Consider the following 27,322-nt stretch of genomic DNA (forward strand, 5'->3'; position numbering starts at 1 on the left):
AATAATAACGAATTTAGAAATAATATTGTCTTATCATCAGGCACAATCCGCTGCAGTCTCGGGATAACACACTCTCCGAGGAGATACTCAGGGATTTGTGAAGGGTAGCGTCCACACACTGACACTATAGGTAGATAGCCATCTAATGTTGTTACTTAATGGAGAATAGTTGTAAAGCCGCCTAATGCGATAAACTGTACTAGACACTAATGGCGGCAGCCTATCTTCGAACGTTTGTCGCCTCTCAGTACGACGTCAGACAGATTGAGAATGCAGAAGACGACCACAGCTATTAACTGCTATGAATGAACCTCTTATCCTCAACGTAAGAGGTTGTGCTGTTTGGACTTACACCTAGGTGGTACTGGCTAGGCCGTCAGAGGTCATACTACTATAACCGTCTTTCATGAACAGCACAACTACTTCTCAATCGTTACCAATGACGAACTAAAAGTGTTACAGCCTTGCCTAATGTTACTTATGGACTTAGTCGAAAAGGGTGAAATCTGTCACGGATTTACGCAAGAGCTGAGAATTAAGACATGATGCTTTCCACAAATTGTTTTCGTTTTACCAAATGTAACGTGTCTGTTAACTGAGTCACTCTTCATTTCCATTACGTATTTTTGCATACCAATTGCGAGAGGTTTCTTTTGTATATTTTCGACCGCTCACACGTCGCATTCGATATCCCTCTGCTACATGGTAAGTGTTTAGGTTCCACTGTCTATCTTTGACGTGAGTGTCTCAGCCAGTGAACGCCTAGGGCGTATGGGCGTCACGTGAGCACGTGCTGTTTGCACGCAGTTGTAACTTTGCAGTCGTAAAGAGTCATTTGTATGGAAGCGGTTGTACTGCGGCAGTCAGTTTGTTGTTGCCAGATGTGCCAGTTTTGAGTATCTTACCATATAGCGCAGGGCATGTTATTATGAGTTGGTGCTGCACAGTTACGCCCGTGAACTGCATGTTAATGTGAGTGGGTGCGAGTAGGCAGTGCTAAGTTGAAAGATGCTGGTTCGAAGTTATTTTCATCAGATCAGCTGTAGTCTGATAATTCTGTTGCCACAAAGTTGAGGAGAAGGAGTGCAGAATATTGGTACGCACTGAGAGTAGCTATGGTACTAGTTTTGAGTGAGCAAGTTATGTTTTTTAAAATGACTTTGACAAGTACATGTTACTTCTCTCTATACATTCTGCTCAGCACTGAATAGTCTCGCTTATATCACAGAGGTCATGTAGGCATGCCCTTCTCAGTATGAATTATATTAGATGTCCCTTATATCAATACTTAGGAAAATAAGTTTGTTAGGTTGTATATGTGGTACATTAATTAAAATTTCCCCACATTCAAGAGTGGAGTGGTGAAGACGAACCTAACTGCTGTCATTATACCGACATAGATAAGACTCAAACCCCTTACAGTGTTTAAAGATCAATGTATATTTAAATAAAACTGTTCATATCATCCTTTGAAATACGAAGTTCCACTGAACTACATGGAAAAGGAAAAAAAAAATAGAAAAAAAGAACCAACGGCCAGGTTTTCGATGTTCTGCCAAAGATAAAGTTCCAATCAGCGGTCATGAAAAATCACTAGCGTCAGCAGATGCGAAAAAATCTGTCTAAACCTCGAGCAGCTAACTCACCAGTAGTAGGGTAAAGCAGATCCTATATCGTTTTGTTTGTATGGGTTGTATGCATTCAGGGCCAACCCTACTGTCCCTTTAATTGATTTATCATCCCCGTGGGGATAATCTGTCTTTCTGAGAAATGCCTCGCACCTCCCTCTCCCCATCTTCCTACCCCAGCCCTCTGGGAAATCCCCAACTCCTTCTTCTCACTGATACAACCACACCCTTCATATAAAATTAATTGACAATTTAATTAAACTGATCAGTTAACTAACCCCTCCTCTTTGTGAAATCCCCAGCCCTCCCTTCCCGTTCTGATTCTTCCCTCCCTTGGCTCTACATAAATTTGTGAGAAAAAGATTCAGTCTGTCCCAGAGAAAAAGGATTTCATGACACAAAATTCAAATCACTGTCAATAATAATATAATGTTCAATTCAATTTGAATATTCTTTATTTAATCAGTTTGTGGGAGACAGTAGTCGCCCAGCTGTGTAGAGCTCATGACATACTCGTAATGAGTCAGGTAGCAACAACCAGCCAAGACAGATGCAGCAAGACCAAAGTAGACGATTGTGCGACGTTTACGAGTTCCTAACGAGGAGCGCATTTTGTAATATCATTTGCATGCTTTAGTCGTATAGTTCCTTGAGTTTCTGCACGTTAATTTTATATCTAATAGCCACAGTTTTCATTTGCATCAGAAAGTAAACTGATTTTGTGACATATTAGAAGTTCCTAATCAGGGGCGAATTATTTAGTTTCACCTTAGTGCTTCGGTAGTTAGGTTCGGGAATTTCTGCATATTAATCTAATTTATTAGACACAGTTCCTGTGTTTCTGTCAGCATCTACAGTAGAGCTCTGCAGCATGTGCCAGTAGTCCATTTTCTGGGTAGTACAGTTTTCCAACGTCTTTAGTAGGGATAGGGACTGTGATTGTTGTGTGTGGATCCGAGTAGAGTTGGTGACACTTTACACTCATTTCCAGGCTGTGATGGCTTCAGTTAAGCAATTTGAAGCTGCAGTGGATGGGCACCGCTGTTGTGGGCTGGCTGCGGGTATCCAACAGTCATCCAGCATTTCCAAGTCCTCTGATCGGCTTTCACCTGTGGCCAGCCCTGTTACTGCTCACAATGAGGTAGATCTCTCACCTGTGGTCGAGTGAGAGGGCCCTGAGGGGTAGCTGGTAGCGAAAGACTTCCCATGGGGGCGTACATAAGGCCTCCCCAGTTAGTCTGACAAACAGGTTCGAGATGCTGTCTGTAGCTGACACTGTCACTGAGCCAGATGCTGAAACCTGTCCTGTTTCAGAGGAAACCTCTCAGCCTACAAGATCCAGGCAATCATAAAGAGTGGGATTATTGGTAGTTTGGAGCTGCAATGTTAGGCACATTATGGGGCCCCTTAGGGATATGACTCCCAAGAAGGGCCTAAAGCCAATGTGAACTCTGTTCACATGCCACATGGAGTCATTCCAGACATGGAACAGGTCTTTCTGGATGCAATGAAGGGCACAGGGTGCAGTCAATTGCAGGTGGTGGCTCACATACCAATGATAGGTGTCAGTTCAGAAGAGATTCTCTCTGGTTTTGAGCAGCTAACAGAAGTGGTAAAGGCTGCCAGTGTTGCTTGTGAGATGAAAGCAGGGCTGACCATTTGCAGTATAGTCGAGAGGACCAGTTGTGGACCTGTGGTACAGAGCCGAGTGGAGGGTCTGAATCAGAGGCTCAGACAGTGCTGCAACAGTTTAGGATGAAGATTCCTCGACTTGCGCCGTAGGGTGGTTGGGTTTCAGGCTCTGCTGTACATGACAGGAGTCCACTATATTCAGGAGGTGGCTACATGGGCAGCAGCGGCTGATTGGCGTGGAGCTGAAGGAACTAACTCTGGTGCAGAATATGATGCGTAACAACTCATATATTCAAGAAGCTCAAGAGAAAAACGAGATCATCATCAATGAAACAATATGGAAAATACGACACATCACTGTATCAGATGAGCAGTGTGTGAAGGTTTTACAAGTTCTGGATGCCAGTGTACTTCTATCGTTATTTTTCCAAGCATAGGAGGCTTTCGAGTACCCATTACTTCTGACTGCAAGCAGACAAACGTGGTCTATGAAAACCTTCACTCAACTGGAGACGCTGAGGTTCATCATACTTGCATTTCAGACCTACAGAAGAGCGAATATAGTAAAGATTCCGCCAAATTTGACAACTGTAAGTTAACTAATGCCAAAGTCTACCTAAACTCCGAATTCTACTAGTATCATAGTTTACACCTCCAATGAAATGAAAGTGTGTATAGTCCAGCATACCACATGTATGCATGCTTCCTAGCTTCCTACTTTGAAGAGAAAGGATATGTACTCAGCCCATGGAAATTCAAGGAGCTGGCGCCAATTATATTAATAGACTCCTTAAAAGAGAACATGATAATTAAATCTGTACCTACAGATTTACAAATTGACTCTGAATCTTCACTAAATTTTCTATAACACGTTGCAAGATCATAGATTAACTATTGACCACTCACCAGTGTTGTGCAATAAGTTGTGTAAATGAACAAGGGCTATGCTATACCCAGATCATTTTACAATGTTATCTCGGAGTGTGAACATCATTGCAGGGTTTGTACAAATATGAGTGGAAGCAATTCATATTTAAATATTTTGCCTTCATAGCATACACAGAGGATGCCAGAAAAAAAGAGGCATTTGCAGCCAGCTTTGCGTCACTGATGTCTCTCAAGCATATGAAATGTGTTAAAACATGGAGGAATGCAAAGTAGTTAACACCTATCAACCGTGGGTTTCAGTGGGATGTAGATATGGAGGAGCTTGAGGCTCTCGATGCTGCACCCCAGACGACTCTAGCCATCTTCATCTCCAAACTGAGACACAAATGGAAATTTTTTGTTTTTGAGTCATCAGTCATCTGAGTGGTTTGATGCAGCTCGCCACGATTTCCTGTTCTGTGACAACCTCTTCATCTCAGAGTAGCACTTGCAACAACTGTCCTCAATTATTTGCTGGAAGTACTTCAATCTCTGTCTTCCATCTACAGCTCCCTCTAGTATCATGGAAGTCATATCCTGATGTCTTACAGTTGTCCTGTTATGCGGTCTCTTCTCTTTGTCAGTGTTTTCTACATATTCCGTTCCTCTCCAATTCTGCGCAGAACCTCCTCATCCCTTATTTCTCGGTCCACCTAATTTTCAACATTCGTCTGTAGCACTACATCTCAAATCCTTCGATTCTCTTGTGTTCCAGTTTTCCCGCACTCCATGTTTCACTGCCGTACAATGCTGTGCTCCAAATGTACATTCTCAGAAATTTCTTCCTCAAATTAAGGCCTATGTTTGATACTAGTAGACTTCTCTTGGGCTGGAATGCACTTTTGGCACTACTAGACTGATTTTAAAGTCCTCTTTGCACGGTGCATGATAGGTTATTTTGCTGCATAGAGAGCAGAACTCGTTAACTTCATCTAGTTGGTGGTCATCACTCCTGATGTTAAGGTTCTCGCTGTTCTCGTTTCCGCTACTTCTCAATACTTTCGTCTTTCTTCGATTTACTCACAATTCATTTTCTGTACTCATTAGACTCTTCGTACTCATTACACTCTTCATTCCATTCATGGGAGCAAGTAATTCTTCTTCACTTTCACTCAGGACAGCAATGTCATCAGCGAACCGCATCATTGATATCCTTTCACCTTTTATTTCCATCATTGCTTCTTCGATATACAGATTGAACAGTAGGGTGAAACATTGATATCCCTGTATTACACCCACCTTAATCCCAGCACTCCGATCTTGGTCGTCCACTCTTATTATTCCCACTTGGCTCTTGTACATATTGAGCATTATCTGTCTCACCATACAGCTTACCCCTATATTTCTGAGGATTTCGAACATCTTTCACCATATTAAATTGTCGACATCTTTTTCGAGGTCGGCACATCCTATGAGCATGGCTTGATTTTCCTTTAGTCTTACATCCATTAAAAACCGTAATTTCAGAATTGCCCCTCTGGTGTCGTTACCCTTCCTAAAATTAGACAGTGTCATCTAACAGATTCTCAGTTTTCTTTTCCATTCTACTGTATATTATTCTAGTCCGCAACTTGGATACATGAGCTGTTAAGCTGACTGTGCGATAAGTCTCGGACTTGTCAGCTCTTCCAGTCTTTGGAATTATGTGGATGGTATTTTTCCGAAGGTCAGATAGTATGTCACCAGCCTCACACATTTTACACACCAATGTGAGTAGTCGTTTTGTTGCTGCTTCCCCCGGTGATTTTAGAAATTCTGTTGGAATGTTATCTATAATTCCTGCTTTATTTGATCTTAAGTCTTCAAAAGCTCTCTTAAATTCTGATCCCTTACCACTTGTAAATCGACCCCTGTTTCTTCTCCTATCACATCAGGCAAATCTTCCCCCTCATACAGGCCTTCAATGGATTCTTTGCAGCTGTCCTCATTCTCCTCTGCGTTTGACGGCGGAATTTTCGATGTACTCTTAATGTTACCACCATTGCTTTTAATTTCACCGAATATTGTTTTAACTTTCCTGTATGGTGAGTCAGTCCTTCCGAAAATCATCTACTTCTCGATTTCTTCACATTTTTATGCAGTCATTTCTTCTTAGTTTCTCTGCTTAGTGACTTGAATTTAGGTATTCCTGAATATCCCTGAACATTTTTGTACTTTCTTCTTTCAACGATCAACTGAAGTACTTCTTCTGTTATTTATTATTTTATTCACAGTTACCTTCTTTGTACCTATGTTTTTCTTTTCAACTTGTGTGATTGCCCTTCTTTGAGATGTTCATTCCTCTTCAACTGTACTGCGTACTGAGCTGTTTCTTCTTGTTCTATCTACAGCGTCAGAGAACTTCGAGTGTATATCGTCATCACTTAGTACTTCTGTATCCCACTGCTTTGCATATTGATTCTTCCTATCTAATATCCTACTATTCATAACTACTACATTGTGATCTGTCTATATCTGTTCCTGGGTATGCCTTACAATCCAGTATCTGATTTCGGAATCTCTGTCTGACCATGATGTCATCTATTGTATTGTATGCTAACCGGGGACCTAGAAACGATGGAGAGACTCCGTTCCCGCCGCAGCCACAGTGTTCTACAACCCCAGGACGACTACCACAGTCCACTTTACCCCTCCGCCACCCCACACCGAACCCAGGATTATTGTGCGGTCCGGCCCCTGGTGGAGCCCCCCAGGGAACGTCTCACACCAGACGAGTGTAACCCCTATGTCTGCGTGGTAGAGTAATGGCGGTGTCCGCATACGTGGAGAACTTGTTTGAGCAGCAATCGCCGACATTATGTAACTGAGCGGAATAAGGGGAACCAGCCCACATTCGCCGAGGCAGGTGGAAAACCGCCTAAAAACCATCCACAGACTGGCCGGTTCACTGGACCTCGACACAAATCCGGCGGGCGGATTCGTGCCTGGGACCAGGCGCTCCTTCCCGCCCAGAAAGCCGTGCGTTAGACCGCATGGCCAACTGGGCAGGCTATGATGTAATCTACCTAAAATCTACCTGTATCACCCATCCTTTTCCAAGTATACCCCACCCTCTTGCGATTATTGAACAGAGTATTTGTTATTACTACCTGAAATATCTTCAGGAGAGGGACAGCAGCCTTTTCAGTAGTTGCAAGGGCAACAATCAGAATGATCGACTGATCTGGCCTTGTAACAGTAACCAAAACGGCCTTGCTGTGCTGGTACTGCGAATGGCTGAAAGCAATGACAAACTACAGCCGTAATTTTTCCCGAGGGCATGCAGCTTTACTGTATGATTAAATGATGATGGGGTAAAATATTCCGGAGGTAAAATAGTCCCACATTCGGATCTCCGGGCGGTAACTAGGACGTTGTTATCAGGAGAAAGAAAACTGGCGTTCTACGGATCGGAGCGTGGAATATCAGATCCCTTAATCGGGCAGGTGGTTAGAAAATTTAAAAAGGGAAATGGACAGGTTAAAGTTAGATATAGTGGGAATTAGTGAAGTTCGGTGGCAGTAGGAACAAGACTTTTGGTCAGGTGAATACAGGGTTATAAATACAAAATCAAATAGGGGTAATGCAGGAGTAGGTTTAATGATGTATAAAAAAATAGGAGTGCGGGTAAGCTACTACAAACAGCATAGTGAACGTATTATCGTGGCCAAGATAGACAGGAAGCCCACGCCTACTACAGTAGTACAAGTTTATATGCCAACTAGCTCTGCAGATGATGAAGAAATCGAAAAAATGTATGAGGAGATAAGAGAAATTATTCAGACAGTGAAGGGAGACGAAAATTTAATAGTCATGGGTGACTGTAATTCGATAGCAGCAAAAGGAAGAGAAGGAAATGTAGTAGGTGAATATGGATTGGGGGGAAGAAATGAAAGAGGAAGCCACTTGGTAGTATTCTGCACAGAGGATAACTTATAGCTAACACTTGGTTTTGGTTCAAGAATCATTAAAGAAGGTTGTACATATGGAAGAAACCTGGAGATACTAGAAGGTACTAGATACATTATATAATGGTAAGACACAGATTCAGTAACCAGGTTTTAAATTGTGAGACATTTACAGAGGCAGATGTGGACTCTGGCCATAATCTATTGGTTATGACCTGTAGATTAAAACTGAAGAAACTGCAAAAAGGCGGGAACTTAAGGAGATGGGAATTGGATGAAGTGACAAAACCAGAGGTTGTACAGAGTTTCAGGGAGAGCATAAGGGAACAATTGACAGGAATGGGGGAAAAATACAGTAGAAGAAGAATGGGTAGCTTTGAGGGATGAAGAAGTGAAGGCAGCAGAGGATCAAGTAGGTAAAAAGACGAGGGCTAGTAGAAATCCCTGGGTAAAAGAAGAAATATTGAATTTAATTGATGAAAGGAGAAAATGTAAAAATGCAGTAAATGAAGCAGGCAAAAAGGTATACAAACGTCTCAAAAATGAGATCGACAGGAAGTGCAAAATAGCTTAGCAGGGATGGCTAGAAGACAAATGTAAGGATGTAGAGGCTTATCTCACTGGTGGTAAGATAGATACTGCCTGTAGGAAAATTAAAACGACCTTTGGAGAAAAGAGAACCACTTGTATGAATATCAAACGCTCAGATGGAAATCCAGTTCTAAGCAAAGAAGGGAAAACAGAAAGATGGAAAAAGTATATAGAGGGTCTATACAAGGCAATGTACTTGAAGACAATATTATGGAAATTGAACAGGATGTAGATGAAGATGAAATAGGATATACGATACTGCGTGAAGAGTTTGACAGAGCACTGAAAGACCTGAGTCGAAACAAGGACCTGGGAGTAGACAACATTCCATTAGAACTACTGACAGCCTTGGGATAGCCTGTCCTGACAAAACTCTACCATCTGGTGAACAAGATGTATGAGGCCGGCGAAATACCCTCAGACTTCAAGAAGTACACTCCTGGAAATGGAAAAAAGAACACATTGACACCGGTGTGTCAGACCCACCATACTTGCTCCGGACATTGCGAGAGGGCTGTACAAGCAATGATCACACGCACGGCACAGCGGACACACCAGGAACCGCGGTGTTGGCTGTCGAATGGCGCTAGCTGCGCAGCATTTGTGCACCGCCGCCGTCAGTGTCAGCCAGTTTGCCGTGGCATACGGAGCTCCATCGCAGTCTTTAACACTGGTAGCATGCCGCGACAGCGTGGACGTGAACCGTATGTGCAGTTGACGGACTTTGAGCGAGGGCGTATAGTGGGCATGCGGGAGGCCGGGTTCGCCGAATTGCTCAACACGTGGGGCGTGAGGTCTCCACAGTACATCGATGTTGTCGCCAGTGGTCGGCGGAAGGTGCACGTGCCCGTCGACCTGGGACCGGACCGCAGCGACGCACGGATGCACGCCAAGACCGTAGGATCCTACGCAGTGCCGTAGGGGACCGCACCGCCACTTCCCAGCAAATTAGGGACACTGTTGCTCCTGGGGTATCGGTGAGGACCATTCGCAACCGTCTCCATGAAGCTGGGATACGGTCCCGCACACCGTTAGGCCGTCTTCCGCTCACGCCCCAACATCGTGCAGCCCGCCTCCAGTGGTGTCGCGACAGGCGTGAATGGAGGGACGAATGGAGACGTGTCGTCTTCAGCGATGAGAGTCGCTTCTGCCTTGGTGCCAATGATAGTCATATGCGTGTTTGGCGCCGTGCAGGTGAGCGCCGCAATCAGGACTGCATACGACCGAGGCACACAGGGCCAACACCCGGCATCATGGTGTGGGGAGCGATCTCCTACACTGGCCGTACACCTCTGGTGATCGTCGAGGGGCACTGAATAGTGCACGGTTCGTCCAAACCGTCATCGAACCCATCGTTCTACCATTCCTAGACCGGCAAGGGAACTTGCTGTTCCAACAGGACAATGCACGTCCGCATGTATCCCGTGCCACCCAACGTGCTCTAGAATGTGTAGGTCAACTACCCTGGCCAGCAAGATCTCCGGATCTGTCCACCATTGAGCATGTTTGGGACTGGATGAAGCGTCGTCTCACGCGGTCTGCAAGTCCAGCACGAACGCTGGTCCAGTTGAGGCGCCAGGTGGAAATGGCATGGCAAGCCGTTCCATAGGACTACATCCAGCATCTCTACGATCGTCTCCATGGGAGAATAGCAGCCTGCATTGCTGCGAAAGGTGGATATACACTGTACTAGTGCCGACAATATGCATGCGCTGTTGCCTGTGTCTATGTGCCTGTGGTTCTGTCAGTGTGATCATGTGATGTATCTGACCCCAGGAATGTGTCAATAAAGTTTCCCCTTTCTGGGACAATGAATTCACGGTGTTCTTATTTCAATTTCCAGTAGTGTATATAATAATGCCAATCCCAAAGATAGCAGCTGTTGACAGATGTGAAAATCACCGAACTATCAGTTTAATAAGTAACGGCAGCAAAATACTAACGCAAATTCTTTACCGACGAATGGAAAAACTAGTAGAAGTTGACCTCGGGGAAGATCAGTTTGGATTCCGTAGAAATCTTGGAACACGTGAGGCAATACTGTCTCTACGACTTATCTTAGAAGCTAGATTAAGGAAGGGCAAACCTACGTTTCTAGCATTTGTAGACTTAGAGAAAGCTTTTGACAATGTTGACTGGAATACTCTCTTTCAAATTCTGAAAGTGGCAGTGGTAAAATACAGGGAGCGAAAGGCTATTTACAATTTGTACAGAAAGCAGATGGCAGTTATAAGAGTCGAGGGGCATGAAAGGGAAGCAGTGGTTAGGGAGTCAGACAAGGTTGTAGACTATCCGCGATGTTATTCAATCTGTATATTGAGGAAACAGTAAAGGAAACAAACGAAAATTCGGAGTAGGTAATAAAATCCATGGAGAAGAAATAAACACTTTGAGGTTCGGAGATGACATTGTAATTCTATCAGAGACAGCAAAGGATTTGGAAGAGCAGTTGAACGGAATGGACAGTGTCTTGAGGATATAAGATGAACATCAGCAAAAGCAAAACGAGGATAATGGAATTTAGTCGAATTAAGTCTGGCGATGCTGAGGAATTAGATTAGGAAATAAGACACTTAAAGTAGTAAAGGAGTTTTGCTATTTGGGGAGTAAAATAACTGATGATGGTCGAAGTAGAGTGGATATAACATGTAGACTGGCAATGGAAAGGAAAGCGTTTCTGTAGAAGAGGAATTTGTTACCATCGAGTATAGATTTAAGTGTAAGGAAGTGGTTTCTGAAAGTATTTGTATGGAGTGTAGCCATGTATGGAAGTGAAACGTAGATGATAAATAGTTTGGACAGGAAGAGAATAGAAGCTTTCGAAATGTGGTGCTACAGAAGAATGCTGAAGATTAGATGGGTAGATAACTAATGAGGAGATATTGAATAGGATTGGGGAGAAGAGGAGTTTGTGGCACAACTTTCCTAGAAGAAGGGATTGGTTGGTAGGACATGTTCTGATGCATCAAGGGATCAGCAATTTATTATTGGAGGGCAGCGTGGAGGATAAAAATTGTAGAGGGAGACCAGGAGATGAATCCACCAAGCAGATTCAGAAGAATGTAGGTTGCAGTAGGTACTGGGAGATGAAGAAGCTTGCACAGGATAGAGTAGCATGGAGAGGTGCATCAAACGAGTCTCAGGACTGAAGACCAGAACAACAACATCTGAAATCTATGGTTATGGTATTGAATAATGTATCTCCGCTTATTCCCCAGCGTTTTAATCTGTTTTGGAGTGGAGCCTCCTCGTCGAAATAGTTGCTCTGGACACAGCGACAAATAATACAAACAAAAAGATTGCGTGGGTTTTGCCACATCCCACATGAGAATCAACTGCTATTCCCTCTGTTTTTACACTTGATTCCCTGAAGTCTTCTCTGGGAGCCCATCAAAACTCGCCAGTCAGAGCGACTGTGGCATGGTGCGCCCTTACAAGTTATTGATATACAAGTACATGTTGTAACTCGAATCAAGGGATGCGTGGAACTTCTCACCCCTACATGGACTATTTAGCCGGGCGTGTCTATAAACACACTGACAAAATGCACCATACATTACTCGCTCAAAGTAAAGAAGCATGTCAACATCAGTAAATAGTTCGATTCTCTAATTCGTTTTCTTGAGCATAGTGTCCCAGGCAACCCAGGTTCTGTGTAATAAAAGCCGGGATTCAGACACTGTGTGATGTTGCATAGAGTCCTGAATTTCTCGAAAACGTCCACAAGTAAGCGCACCTCTGTGCGTACTCTCTTTAAGTGGAGATTCTAGATTCCCACTAGACATTCACAGCACGCTCATACTTTGCATCTGTTATCACATCGCCTGTAAAGTTGCTGGAGTATGCAATTATGTAGGGTACCCTGAATTCGTTGAGATTTGCCGTATTATCCACATACTCATATGAAAAAAACCCTTGCTAGTCACGAACTGAAACTTTTCCTCGTCAGGGAATGCAGCTAGAGCGATTTGCACATCCTTCAGAGATAGAGTTTCAACACGTTTCTGGAGCGGTGCCTGCATAAAACGTAGCGAGTCAAGGGAACTGGACGTAATTCTTGGCGTCATTCGTTTGGAGAATGAAATATATTTCTCAACTCAGGCAGGGCACTAAACCAATTTTTATCCCAGCCGAAATCAGCCAAGAGCTCAACAAGAAAGTGAGCGCAACTTCCCTGCAAGAAGAACGTGGTCCCTGTGAGGAGTTTCCGCTTTTCTATCTAATGGCAGCCCACAAATATGGCTGTCAATCGCGTTGTTGTACAATTCCTCATTCTGTTTCCGTATGGACACGGGAACGGTGTCGCTATAAAGTTTATCAACCTGCCATGAAAGTTTTTCAAGCTCAGTGAGAAACCAAACTGCAGGATTATACTTGAAATATGATTTGCATCGATTAAGAGTCGAATCACAGGATGATGCAACTTGGTGCACTGCTGCATATGGTATTTGTTTTCTGTAAAGGTAGTGTGTGAGGCTGTAGGGTCACTTTCACAGTGGGTCACAGAAGCGAGAACGCATTAAAAGTCGGAAAACACAGCATGCGTGAATTGCTCTTGATGGTGAGCATTTTTAAACTTTTAGTTTGCTTTGCTCATAAAGTATATGGGTACCTACCAGGTGCTTGGATGTGTCATCTTCTAGATGCTTTTCTGATAACTTGTCTGAGAAAAAGGCATTGAGATACCTTAAGCAAATTTTCTGTTTACCCTTATGTTTACTAATTTGGGATGAAAGTAGGTGGAACATGTCCGTGATCCAACAGTCATGATAATTGTCTTTCTACATATTATCCTCGTTGGAGAATAGCAGCATGTTTACATACATTTTACGCTCACCAGCGAATTATCTCGCTTGTTCTGCTCATCTGACTCACATTTCCTAATTTACATGTTTGCATGTGTGTAAATTCCTAAGGGATCAAACTGTAGAGGTCATCGGTCCCTAGAGTTACACACTACTTGAGCTAATTTAAACAAACTTGTGCTAAGAACAACACACACGCCCGAGAGCGGACTTGAATCTACGGCGGGAGCGGACGCACGCTCCGTGACATGGTGCCTCAAGCTGCGCGGCGACTCTGCGTGGCTGATGCGCATTTCTCCACATCTTAAGCACTCTTCACCTCAAATTTAGGTATGTCCTGGATCTTGACGGGGAACCTGATAGCATCAAAGTTATAGCCCTTATGAATGTCAAGACAGCTACTTTATTGAGATGTGTGCTGCAGATTTTTCGTGTAATTACTTCGCAACCCAGAATTCACCATGTAAAAAAGCCTGATCCTTTCTATTTTGGACATTAATACATGCCGTTTTATCACCAATGCCTTAGGAACCTGGACACTCAATTTACTGGATCATAGACGTACTTATGGATGTTAAGGTGTAGTATTCAGCTAAGTGGATTAGCTGACCATCTAACTTCCATCGCGGAAAAGCGGCCTGGTCCCGTGTAGTACTCAAGATGGATGCACGAAACCACTTAGCGATTGATGTGCTCCACCATATCACGGCGTGCCCCCCCCCCCCCCCCCCCCACCCTTTCAGATATTGTATTCAGAGCCAGAGGTCTATTTGGGGGCGAGGGGGTACGCAGTTTGATGCACTGCACTTAATGGCAGAGTACTATGTAACATTAACAACCTTGAGGAGATCAGTTTCCAGAACATGAAGCTCGCTTTCATAAACCCTGCATGGTGACAGTGCGATCATGCTGGATTCTGGATCCTAGCGAACGAAACACGCCCCTCTAAGACGTCCATAATCACCGAGTATTCTACGTGCGATATGGCGTTACTAATCTGATGTCCTTCAGTGAAAGAGTTTGCCACAGGTTTACTACTATTACTGTAATTACAATTAGCTGATGGTCGTGCTGCTGCTGATGACTGTTGCTTGGGAGGCAGGTTGGTGCACGTACCTTGCAGTTCAGGCAGTAACGTGGGGGGACAAGTGTGGGCATTCTGGCTGCGTCTGTGGCTGTGGAGGTGGCTGTTGCTACAGCCCTCAGCCAGTTCCCAGAGGGAGACTGAGCCATGGATGCCACAGCTGAGCTGTCAGGAGTGAGGGGGCAGGGAGGCAGTGGCTGCAGATGCAGCTGTATGGCGGCAGCTTCCCACGCAGTGATAAGGTGCATCTTATATGGTAGAATGTGCCATGCAGGACCTCATCTACATGACTACTTCTTGACCACCCCTGGTACCTATGACACTGCATACTGCATGGAAAGTGGTGCTGTAGAAAAGAATACAATAAATAAGTACAATGTTCTAGACATTTCTTGCTGCCGCGATGAGAGAAACATCACTGTTTATTTCTAAGTAGAGTGAGTATGTGTTACTTGTCCTGCTCTGGCTCTGTGGGATATCCCTCACGTCATCTCCTCAAGGCGACGCAGCTCACTCTCGATCTCCTCCACCCACCCAGGCATCTCCTCATCCAAACCGCCGTAGATCCACAGATCAAGGTCGCTGAAACCACCTACAAGAGCAACATACTGTTGCTGCCCCTCGAAGTCATCTACAACAGCAGAGAACATGCCTCAGACATCAAGTAACATATTATGTATACACAGTACTACAAAGAAGAAAATATGTATACTTACTAAGTTGATGCTGCTGTTCCCTCTCAGCTCCAAGCTGATCCACAATTTGGTGGATGGATGCTGAAACAACAAGAAAAAAAATTAACGCCAAAATCTGAACAAATGTTGTATAACCTGTAAACATGTTATGAAACCTACAAAATCCGAGCACAGAATTATTTGGTACTATGATAGTTTTTAACTTCTAAATCTATAAATATATATATGAATTTGACACAATGAACCCTATCTTCCTAAATGTACTTAGAAATCTGCACACGCTGTGATTTGATACTGACACTTCTTTAACTTCGAAATGTGAATGCACATGGATTTGACAGTTTGAAACTTTTTTACCAAAGTGTACTTTGAAATATGAATACACAGCGATTTGATACTGTGAAACATTTTTGTGAACATATACTTCGTAATCTCAACACACACTGATTCGATACTACGAAACTTTTGCAACAATATATTTAGAAATGTGAACAAACAGTGATTTGATACTACATAATGTTTTTTTACGAAAATGTAGCTCGAAATCTGAACACACAGTGATTTGAAAGCACGAATTTTTTTTACCAAAATATACACTATGAAATCTGATCTCATGCTGTGAAACCTAAACCTGAACAAATGCTACAGTACCGAAATCTGAACACAGCGTGATTGGATGCTAAGAAACATCTTTTATGAAAATGTACACTGCAAAATACCACTTGAAGCTATGAAATTAAATATGTGCTTATCCAGTAATTCTGTTTGCCTCGGGCGTTTGACACTGCCGCTACTGCTGCTGCTGGTTCTGCCTGAAAAAGCGTTATCTCGCAGCCAAACTAACACAGAAACAGGCAAACTGATGATCAAGGCAACTGTGGATGTTAGGAGAATGACAAGAGTGGAAGGGGTTGGTTATACATACCATCACTGGTTCAACGTTAGCCAATAGGAACACAGTATTCTGAGGAGGGATTAAAACTTCTGTATGTGTGTTTGGACAGATTGGTTCACACACAAATAGGAAGTAGCCACTTAAGAAATAGCTGTGGTGGTTTGGTGGGAATTCTCCAGGCACCAAATATCAAGGGGTTACTGCCATCTGATGCTTTGTTCAACAGGAAGCAGCCACTTCAGAGGGGCTGATGCATGTGTGGGCCTTCAGTCCTGCCCATGCCAGTGGTGACTGGTTCTGAGGCCTCCGACACTGGTTTGTCTGAGACAGGCTGTGAGACACCAAACTGGGTCAGTGTGGTAGACTGAGCATGAGCATGTGCAGTCTTGCAGTAGTTCCATATGGCAACACTAGAGGCATGCAATGAAGAAGACATATTATTAGTCTATAGACTTCCAAAGTGAACGGAGCTGTCAGCAGTTGGTGCTCCACCCAGCATCAAACAGCTGTTAGTCCTCACACATGGAATGACCTCCTCAGCATGCAGATGCATGTGCTCAGTGCCCAGATAACAGACACACATGTAGGCAACCCAAAATGGTTGCTGATGTACTGCACATCATTCCATTCCTCATTACTTATAGTCATCAGAAGTGGGTGCAGACATGAGCACTATACAAGGAGAGCAGCCCTGTCTTCTGCAGACAGATTAAAAAAAGAATACGCAAATTGAATTCAGCAACATATTGTAATGATCCGAATTTCATGTTGTGAGATCCTTCCTCTCCAACACAGACTGAATCTTTTCCCACAAATTGACAGTTGTGCCAGGGGAGGGGGAGTGTGGAATGGGAAGGGAGGGGTGTGGATTTCCGAGAGGAGAGAGGCTGTTAATTAATTGATCAATTTAATTAATTATACAATTTATTTGCTATCAAAAATATGGTCATACCAGCAAGAGGGAGGAGTTTGGGGTTCCCCTGTGAGCTGGGGGGAGGATGGGGAGAGGGAGGGGTGGGTTTTGCCAGAAGAGATTGTCCCCAGTGGGTCATAAATCCACCCCCAAAGGATCATAAATCAATTAACAGAACCATATATTTACCCTGAATGTATACTTGCCCCTCAATGTGTACATCACACCCAAAACAAATGTGCTAGGACCTGTTTTAACCCACTACTTTTGTCGTATAGAGTGACATAGATCTTGCCTCTTCATATGCTTTCAGCACACTGCCAAGACGCCAATATGACTACTCTCTTTATAGACTGAACCCAGATATCCATTACTTGCACCAAGTAACTCAAATTGTCATTCACAAGTCCGAATTTCAATCTTTTATCATTATGTACGGTCTTTAAACTGAAAACACTAAAAGATTGTGCGCCACCCCGAAGATTAAAATGATATTTACTCATATTATAAACTCTGCAGCCATGTTTTTATGTTTTTCTGTCTTTATGTTACAGCTAATCTCAGGAACGTGTGTAGGGATTCTTGCATGGTTTTCAGTAATGGACGGGCTGGTTCATGAGGAAAGTTTCTGTATATAATTTATTTCTGTAGGAATGATGAGCGGTCATATATGTAGCTTTATCAATTTCATATTTGGAATGACATAAAGAGAAAACAGTTTTCACGTAATTAGAACTACTGTGTATTTAGTTTTGGCAAACTGTGCTTGGAACATTTATTATATAGACATAAGTGGCACATCAGTCTTATACGAAATGACCTGCTAGTTATGCCGGTGTCATTCATATTGATGTAATCTTATAGAATTAAAGCTATTGGCAAATATTTGTTAAGCTATAATTAATTATGCAAACTGGAAATTAAATTATGAAAACTTACTACACAATGTTATTCACAATGTGTTGTTGGATTTTCCAACTAATACTGTAATGATATTTGTTTATTTGTTTCCATAATATGATGTGCTGAATGTAATTATTTAGTTAATTCTTGTCAACTAATTAACTGCATAAATAAACCATGTGTGTAGCTCATTTAATATTTCCCAAAGAGTGCTTTCATTTGGAAGAACGATCTTCCCTGTGGATTAATTAGTATAAATGTGTTTACAGTTACAGAGAAAATTATTACATATCCTCTTCCACCCAATAATTATGCAGTTCTCTTCCGTAGTCAATGTAGACATTTAGATAATCATCTACTTCAACTGTTTAACTGGGGGTATCGCGCTTTGTTGGACATTTAGTGGTTTACATTCCACATGCATGAAAGTGTCTCTCAATGACGCTTTGTATGAACTGCTAACGAAATTCGCGTCGTCACTTCCAATCTACCAGAAACGTGTGCATCATACTGCTTCCACCAGGCTCCAGTGACACGCCTTCCAGGCTCCCACTAAAATTGAGATCAGCACAGCGCAGCAGTCGTATGCTCGAGTCAAAACCATCCATCTCGACGCTCGTTACAGTCTGTCGCATCACAATGTGTTACTCAGTTGGTTAAAACGTCGTTATAAAAAATTCCTAATTTTGATTATGTTTCAGCATGTTTATAATAGTTAACAAGCAAATTCTGACTCGTAAACATTCAACTTCTCCCTCATACCTTAAATATTAATATAAATAATCAAATGATACACAGGGTGTTACAAAAAGGTACGGCCAAACTTTCAGGAAACATTCCCCACACACAAAGAAAGAAAATATGTTATGCGGACATGTGTCCTGAAACGCTTACTTTCCATGTTAGAGCTCATTTTATTACTTCTCTTCAAATCACATTAATCATGGAATGGATACACACAGCAACAGAACGTACCAGCGTGACTTCAAACACTTTGTTACAGGAAATGTTCAAAATGTCCTCCGTTAGCGAGGATACATGCATCCACTCTCGCATGGAATCCCTGTTGCGCTGATGCAGCCCTGGAGAATGGCGTATTGTATCACAGTCGTCCACAATACGAGCACGAAGAGTCTCTGCATTTGGTACCGGGGTTGCGTAGACAAGAGCTTTCAAATGCCCCCCTAAATGAAAGTCAAGAGGGTTGAGGTCAGCAGAGCGTGGAGGCCATGGAATTGGTCCGCCTTTACCAATCCATTGGTCATCGAATCTGTTGTTGAGAAACGTACGAACACTTCGAATGAAATGTGCAGGAGCTCGGTCGTGCATGAACCACATGTTGTGTCGTACTTGTAAGTGCACATGTTCTAGCAGCACAGGTAGAGTATCCCGTATGAAATCATCATAACGCGCTCCATTGAGCGTAGGTGGAAGAACATGGGGCCTAATCAAGACATCACCAACAATGCCTGCCCAAACGTTCACAGAAAATCTGTGTTGATGACGTGATTGCACAACTGCGTGTGACAATTTACAATTTAATCACGTTGAAATGAAGCCTCATCCGTAAAGAGAACATTTGCACTGAAATGAGGATTGACACATTGTTGGATGAACCATTCGCAGAAGTGTACACGTGGAGGCCAATCAGCTGCTGATAGTGCCTGCACACGCTGTACATGGCACGGAAACAACTAGGTCTCCCGTAGCACTCTCCATACAGTGACGTGGTCAACGTTACCTTGTACAGCAGCAACTTCTCTGACGCTGACATTAGGGTTATTGTCAACTGCACGAAGAATTGCCTCGTCCATTGCAGGTGTCCTCGTCGTTCTAGGTGTTCCCCAGTCGCGAGTCATAGGCTGGAATGTTCCTTGCTCCCTAAGACGCCGATCAATTGCTTCGAACGTCTTCCTGTCGGGACACCTTCGTTCTGGAAATCTGTCTCGATACAAACGTACCGCGCCACGGCTATTACGCCGTGCTAATCCATACATCAAAAGGGCATCTGCCAACTCCGCATTTGTAAACATTGCACTGGCTGCAAAACCACGTTCGTGATGAACACTAACCTGTTGATGCTACGTACTGGTGTGCTTGATGCTAGTACTGTAGAGCAATGAGTCGCATGTCAACACAAGCAACGAAGTCAACATTACCTTCCTTCAATTGGGCCAACTGGCGGTGAATCGAGGAAGTACAGTACATACCGACGAAACTAAAATGAGCTCTAACATGGAAATTAAGCGTTTCCGGACACATGTCCACATAACATCTTTTTTTTATTTGTGTGTGAAGAATGTTTCCTGAAAGTTTGGGCGTACCTTTTTGTAACACTCTGTATACTAGTTTAACTCGTTTCCTGTGTTGAGCTATACAGAATTTAATCGTTACTGTTCTTGATAAGGTTATATTTGGTACATACATGAACAAAGACAGAAGTCTATAGCTCGAGAATTCACTCTTGTTTGCATAGGATTGCATAAGACGCTGTATGAAAGCTATTGTAGTCTACTTGTAAGACATCACCTTTATGTTTGTCAGTGTACTTGGAATTTTACATTGTGAATATTTCAGAATTTAATCTGAAGGAGCTAATGGTTGACCTTTATTTGCATTTATTTAAACAAAGTGAATGTTTAAAGGTTACTGGGTAACAATATTATTGACCCATATCTAATTAAGACTGATTAAGTCGAGTAGACTGATAATGAATATACACAAGCAGTGGAATCAGTTTACTGTTGTTTAAACAAAGGGGCACACACAAATAACGTTTCTGATTATACGAACTCAACAAATACCATGTGTTCTGTTGCCTGTAGGATGCATAACTATGCCTTGTAGGAAGTGATATGCAATGGACTAGCTTGGTTCTGATCTTGTGGTCACTACAGTCTTGCATCTCTTAATGTATCATTTTGCTAATGTTCTGGTTGTACCATTGGTTAATGTTCAGGCAAAAGTTTCATTTTAACAGAAGGAAACGAAGCTGTGTAAGTATACGACATGCGATTAACAAATGCAAAACAGATCGTACACATAGATTAGTAAGAACCAAGAAAAGGAAAATACGAATGCATTATTTAAACACAACTAATTTTTACTTACACACTGACCATTAAAATTCCTACACAACGAATATGACGTGCTACAGACGCGAAATTTAACCGACAGAAAGCAGATGCTGTGATATGTACATGATTAGCTTTTCAGAGCATTCACACAAGGTTGGCGCCGGTGGCGACACCTACAACGTGCTGACATGAGGAAAGTTTCCAACCGATTTCTCATACACAAACAGCAGTTGACCGGCGTTACCTGGTGAAACGTTATTGTGATGGCTTGTGTAAGGAGGAGAAATGTGTACCATCACGTTTCCGACTTTGATAAAGGTCGGATTGTAGCCCATCGCAATTGTGGTTTATCGTATTGCGACATTGCTGCTCGCGTTGGTCGAGATCCAATGACTGTTAGCAGAATGTGGAATCGGTGGGTTCAGGAGGGTAATACAGAACGCTGTGCTGGATCCCAACGGCCTCGTATCACTAGTAGTCGAGATGACAGGTTTATTATTCGTATGGCTGTAACGGATCGTGCAGCCACGTCTCGATCCCTGAGACAACAGATGGTGACGTTTTCAAGACAACAACCATCTGCACGAACAGTTCGACGACGTTTGCAGCAGCATGGACTATCAGCTCGGAGACCATGGCTGCGGTTACCCTTGACGTTGCATTACAGACAGGAGCGCCTGCGACGGTGTACTCAACGACGAATCTGGGTGCACGAATGGCAAAACGTCATTTTTTCGGATGAATCCAGATTGGGTACGAATGTGGGAAGAAAAATGACAACGGTTATCCACCCAGGAATGGAATAATTGCTACAGGGGGAATAATCGAAAAAAATGGTTCAAATGGCTCTCAGCACTATGGGACTCAACTGCTGTGGTCATTAGTCCCCTAGAACTTAGAACTACTTAAACCTAACTAACCTAAGGACATCACACACATCCATTCCCGAGGCAGGATTCGAACCTGCGACCGTAGCAGTCGCACCCTAGGGGAATAATCGAAACGGGTATTGAAGGACAAACAGGTCGACAAATTTCCTGCAACGAAACTCGTTTCAACAAGTCGAACAAAGACCGGAAGGAGCGAGAAGACGTGGAGATAAGGGCACCAAACCTCGATAAACGTTCGACATGACGAGAGAGAGCCCAAGTCAATGAGAAAAGCGCACATACCCAAGCAAGCAGCATCAACTTAACAGCAGAACTATACACCTTACCACGAGAGGCGAAAGATGAAGGAACAGAACAACAGGGACCGAAATAAGTCTAGATTCGCAAACATCAGGTTGGACATGAATTATCTGGGAGGATTTCACAAAAAACGGACTACCGGAACAAAATGAAGCTGGCATAAAGTAAGTTGAGTTAAAAGGCAAAGTAATTAGCATTTCAGAGATATTTAATAAGGAAACTAGTGAGAGCCAATTCCAAGAGGATAACATAACGTCGAGAGAATTAAACATTTTGTCACGACAGGTAATAAATGAGGAAACAGGTTCGCAGGAATCAAACAAAGGCGAGAAAATCATGCTGGGGAGAAATTAACTGGGTGGATACCGACTAAGAATATCAACAACCAGAGACAGGCACGATGGGAGAAGAGAGTAGGGACGAATTAATTAAAATTGCAGAGTTGTATGAGGCTGAGACCAGGGCAAACGAGCTCAAGGAGGATAGTGTGCAGCCGACTGAAGTTGAAAATAAATTAACGTTGGGCACAGGTCCCAATGTATACAATGATGGAAATTACAGTGGTATAATAAGGGCATTTAGATGCTATTATTTCGGAGTTTCCACGAAGATAGAAGAGGCAGATGTATTTAAGCTCAGGGAAATTACAGAGGTATAATAAGGGCATTTAGATGCGATTACTTCGGAGTTTCCAGAAAGAAAGAAGAGGCAGATGTATTTAAGCTGAGGGAAGACGAAATTAAATGTGGAGAAGAACACAGTTTGGATTTCTGAAGGGTTCTGATATCGAGAAGGCTATTTACACCTACAGTGAAAATGTACTCAATTCATTAAATAACAAGCTACAAACAGCAGGTATTTTCTGTGATCTGTCAAAGGCATTCGATTGTGTGAACCACAACATCTTTTTAAATAAATTAGAATTCAATGGTGTCATGGGCAGTGCTGCAAAATGGTTCAAGTCATACCTCGCTAACAGGAAACAAAGGGTGTCAGTGCAAGGGACTAGTGAATTAAGTCATCGGTCATCATCAGAATGCGGCGAAATTACATGTGGTGTCGCACAAGGATCCATCTTAGGGCCATTGCTTTTTTCTCTTGTACATTAATGATCTCTCATCAATTACACTGCCAGAAGCTGAGTTCGTTTTGTTTGCAGATGACACAAGTATTGCAATAAATAGTATGTCATGTGTAGTTCTAGAAAGATCTACTAATGATATTTTCATGGGTATTAATAAATGATTTAAAGCCAACTCACTGACATTAAACTTCGAAATGCAATTCAGAACCTGTAAGAGGTTTCCATCCAGCATATGCATAAAGTATGAAGAAGAGCAGATAGAAGAGGTTGACAGTCTTGAATTTCTGGGATTACAACTTGATAATACATTCAGTTGGGAGGAGCTCACCACAGAACTGCAGAAACGCCTTAACAAACCTGTATTTGCAATTCGAGTGTTGGCAGACATAGGCGACATAAAAATGAAAAAGCTTGCGTACTTTGCCTACTTTCATTCCATAATGTCATATGGTATAATATTTTGGGGTAACTCTTCAAGTCAAACAAAAGTTTTCAGAGTCCAAAAGCGTGTAATACGTATTATTTGTGAAGTAAATTCACGCTCGTCCTGTAGAAACCTCTTCAAAGAACTGGGTGTACTAACTACTGCCTCTCAGTATATTTACTCCTTAATGAAATTTGTCCTAAACAATATATCTCTTTTTCCAACAAACAGCTCAGTTCATACACACAGTACCAGGAACAAAAATGATCTGCACAATGACTTAAAAGCACTTACTTTAGTTCAAAAAGGGGTCCACTACTCAGGAACTCAGGAACACTCAACTTCAATAATTTGCCAGCAAACATAAAAAATTTAGTTACAAATAAAGATCAGTTTAAAAGGAGTCTGAAAGACTTACTAGCGGCCAACTCCTTCTACGCCATTGACGAATTTTTTAATAGAAACAAATGATGTATTGTATATATTCATACTATTAGTATAGTTATTTCAGCTTAAAAAAAAGTGACATGTTCCACTTCCACGAGGATCTCCTCAGCACGGATCTACGGAACCAAAAAATACAATAATCTAATCTAATCTAAGGTGTAGAAGAGAGAGAGATAGTGAACGAGGTAGATCCGACAGAAGGATGGAATTCACATTTAAAAATCCTGAAACGACTCACGTATGATTCAATAGAGGATACTTTAATGCACGGAGACGAAGAAGAGCAGAGCAAACCGGTTGAAATTCAACCAGTTGTGAAGGCCATAGTAGTAAAAATCCCAGTTAATATAGTCATAGACAGTGGAAGCAAGCTAACCGCGGTTTTTTTAGAACTTATTTAAGCAATGCAATGCTAATGAAGAATTACCGATCTTGATAACGAAAACGATTAAAGTGAAGGGTCAAATCAGAAGTCATGCTGCGGTTGTCAATAAACAAACAAAGTTAACTCTTCCATGCCAAGGTCAAAAGATAGAAGCCAATTTCGTTATCATACCGAAATTAATGGTGGACATGATAATAGGTGCGTATTTTCTGAATGAAAGACGAGCTGTGATAGAGATGGGAAAAGCTAGCGTCATTTTTGAGACCATTACACTACTTTTTGAGCCACATAGGTGGAAGATCAACAGCCTTACAGGCATAAGGAACGATAATTGTCCATAATGCGGGGCCACAGTCATAATATATGTCTTTAAAGTCAGTGAGGCCAGTCTAATGGCGGTACTGACTTTAAAGAAGCTATGGAAAGATGTTCCACCACTCACACAAAATGGTACAGACAGAACGAACAGAGCATAGAGTGAGATAGATAAAAGTTTAGAACTTCATCATGTAAGCCATTTTAAAAAATATGATGAATAATCACTTGTAGGCATCAGTAAATAATACCGAAGAAGCCATCAGGCACGTTCGAGACAGGATGTGACCAGAAGTCTGAGGAAAATAAGAGACAGACGAATGACAAGTACCGTAAATGTTTATGTGCAGCAACTAACACGATACGTACAGTTTTCTAACGTGAAATGTAAAAATTCCGATCCAATAACATGACATACTAAAATGCCACACCTCGACACCACACATAACGTACATAAGGAGTCTCATTAGCTTAAGATATCGGGAACACATTGGAACCAGATGGAGAAACTAGAATTGTAATGCAGAGATAGGATGGCGAACCATGTAAAGAATTTCTTCAGAGAAGTAAATAAGGCATTAGGCATAAGGTACATTATAAGAAAATATTTTTGTACTTAAACATCCTGCAAGAAACAATTGGCAACTGTCACGACGATGCGGGGGACGGCAACTGAAAATTTACATGGGATGTGAATGGACGAGATCAACGATTTTCTACAATGCGGAGGGGCTGGCAAGGGCACGGCAAGAATGGTGATTTGTAACTGAGACAACCCTGCGGTAGCAACCTTGTCATATTCAATTGACCAACAGAACTGCAGTCATCTCGGTCTTTCCTATTTTTTCGTACATACAACCATGACCTCTAGTTAAACATATTCACGATTATCGGGGTTAATTGAAACAGAAACGCGAGGTATCCGATCTAATGAAAGGGATGTCAGTTACTGTAGAGTGCTTTATACTTTTAAGTTATAGAACTGTTCTAATTGGGTACTTCTTTCCGATTGCTCTTTATCGACCCCATTTAATTTTAGATATTTTCATTGTGCGTTTTAGCCTAAATAATATCTCTGGCCCCAATTGTATTTAATTTCTTTGTATTTTATTGACCCCCTAGACATGGTCGTCAACCACCTTATCATTGAAGAACCTTATTATAATTAACAATTTCGCTTCACAGTTGTGAACACTCAGTAGCAAGATTTTATCATCCTGTACGTAATTTTGTCAAGATGGTTATGTCATGAAGTCATACTTAGAGTAAAAATAAAGCTTAATAACGAAAATCTGAGATTTTCATTTTTTGCTAACATATTGTACCGCTTGAACGCATACACTAATTTCTGTTAGTGATAACGTCACTTTTACAGGGAGGGTACGGAACAGACATTGAGATCATTATTTGATTACATCACTGGCCATACTTCTGGACTCTTCTGAACTCTGCATGCGTGAGATGGCGTCTTCCTACCTTGCAGGCCATAGATTCAACACCAAATTCCTAAAGCACTCACAGAGCGTCCTTGCTTAACTAAGGGAGCAAGATTGATCAGAAACAGTCTCACACATGCTACAGGAAGTACAGAGAGAGGGGAGTGGAGGTGATGAACAGAGCGGGCGCGCGAAAGAGGTGATGGCAAATAGAGGGGGGAGAGTATATTGACAGAGACAGGGGAGAGGAGACTAGGTCTTACAGCTAGTTGCGATACGTATTAGAAACACGTAGTTTCTCTCTCTTTTGTTTGACATTTAACGAGACCAGGAACACATGGCTGGGAATGGCTATTTAATTATGAAATTGGTACAAATGCATCCCGAGGTGTCCCACCCCCCCCCCCCTCCCCCCAAAATTTCAGTATTGGCTCTTGAGGAAAAGAATTTGACCAAAATTGTTCTAGAACAACATTGATTCTTTTCCTGTGCGCCGCACAGCAGTCTGTCGCTCAAAAGGTGGTTATTTAGGCTTTTGATAGGTGGTCACATTAATGTGACTGGGTGGTGTTGTTCCGCGCAAGACTAAAGCATTCTGGAACAAAGGACATGTCATTCTATAAAGAAACGCATGAAGTATTCAGAAGTATCAAAAGTAAGAATTTGCATGGGGTATATAACGTAAACGTAATTCTGTAAATTGAGCCTCCACACGCTGTGTCACATTTTAAACTCAAACTCGCTTCCATGATCTCGATTTCCCGCAATTAACTAAATAAAAATACCTTGAAACTGAGTCAAATAACTGCAGACGCTGCCAGAAAAAAAGTTAGTATACATGGAAAGACGATCTCGGTTTTTATCCGATAATGGCACATGTGACTCGGTGGATGTACTAATAATGGATGTACTAATAATGGTTTCGACGTCGTCCTCAACATATAGCGTAGTGGCATAGTTAGCTGACCGCTATCTGTGTCTATCTTTTAATATGGAATGCTTAC

This window comes from Schistocerca gregaria, chromosome 1, assembly GCF_023897955.1.
Source record: "Schistocerca gregaria isolate iqSchGreg1 chromosome 1, iqSchGreg1.2, whole genome shotgun sequence".
Taxonomy (NCBI): domain Eukaryota; kingdom Metazoa; phylum Arthropoda; class Insecta; order Orthoptera; family Acrididae; genus Schistocerca; species Schistocerca gregaria.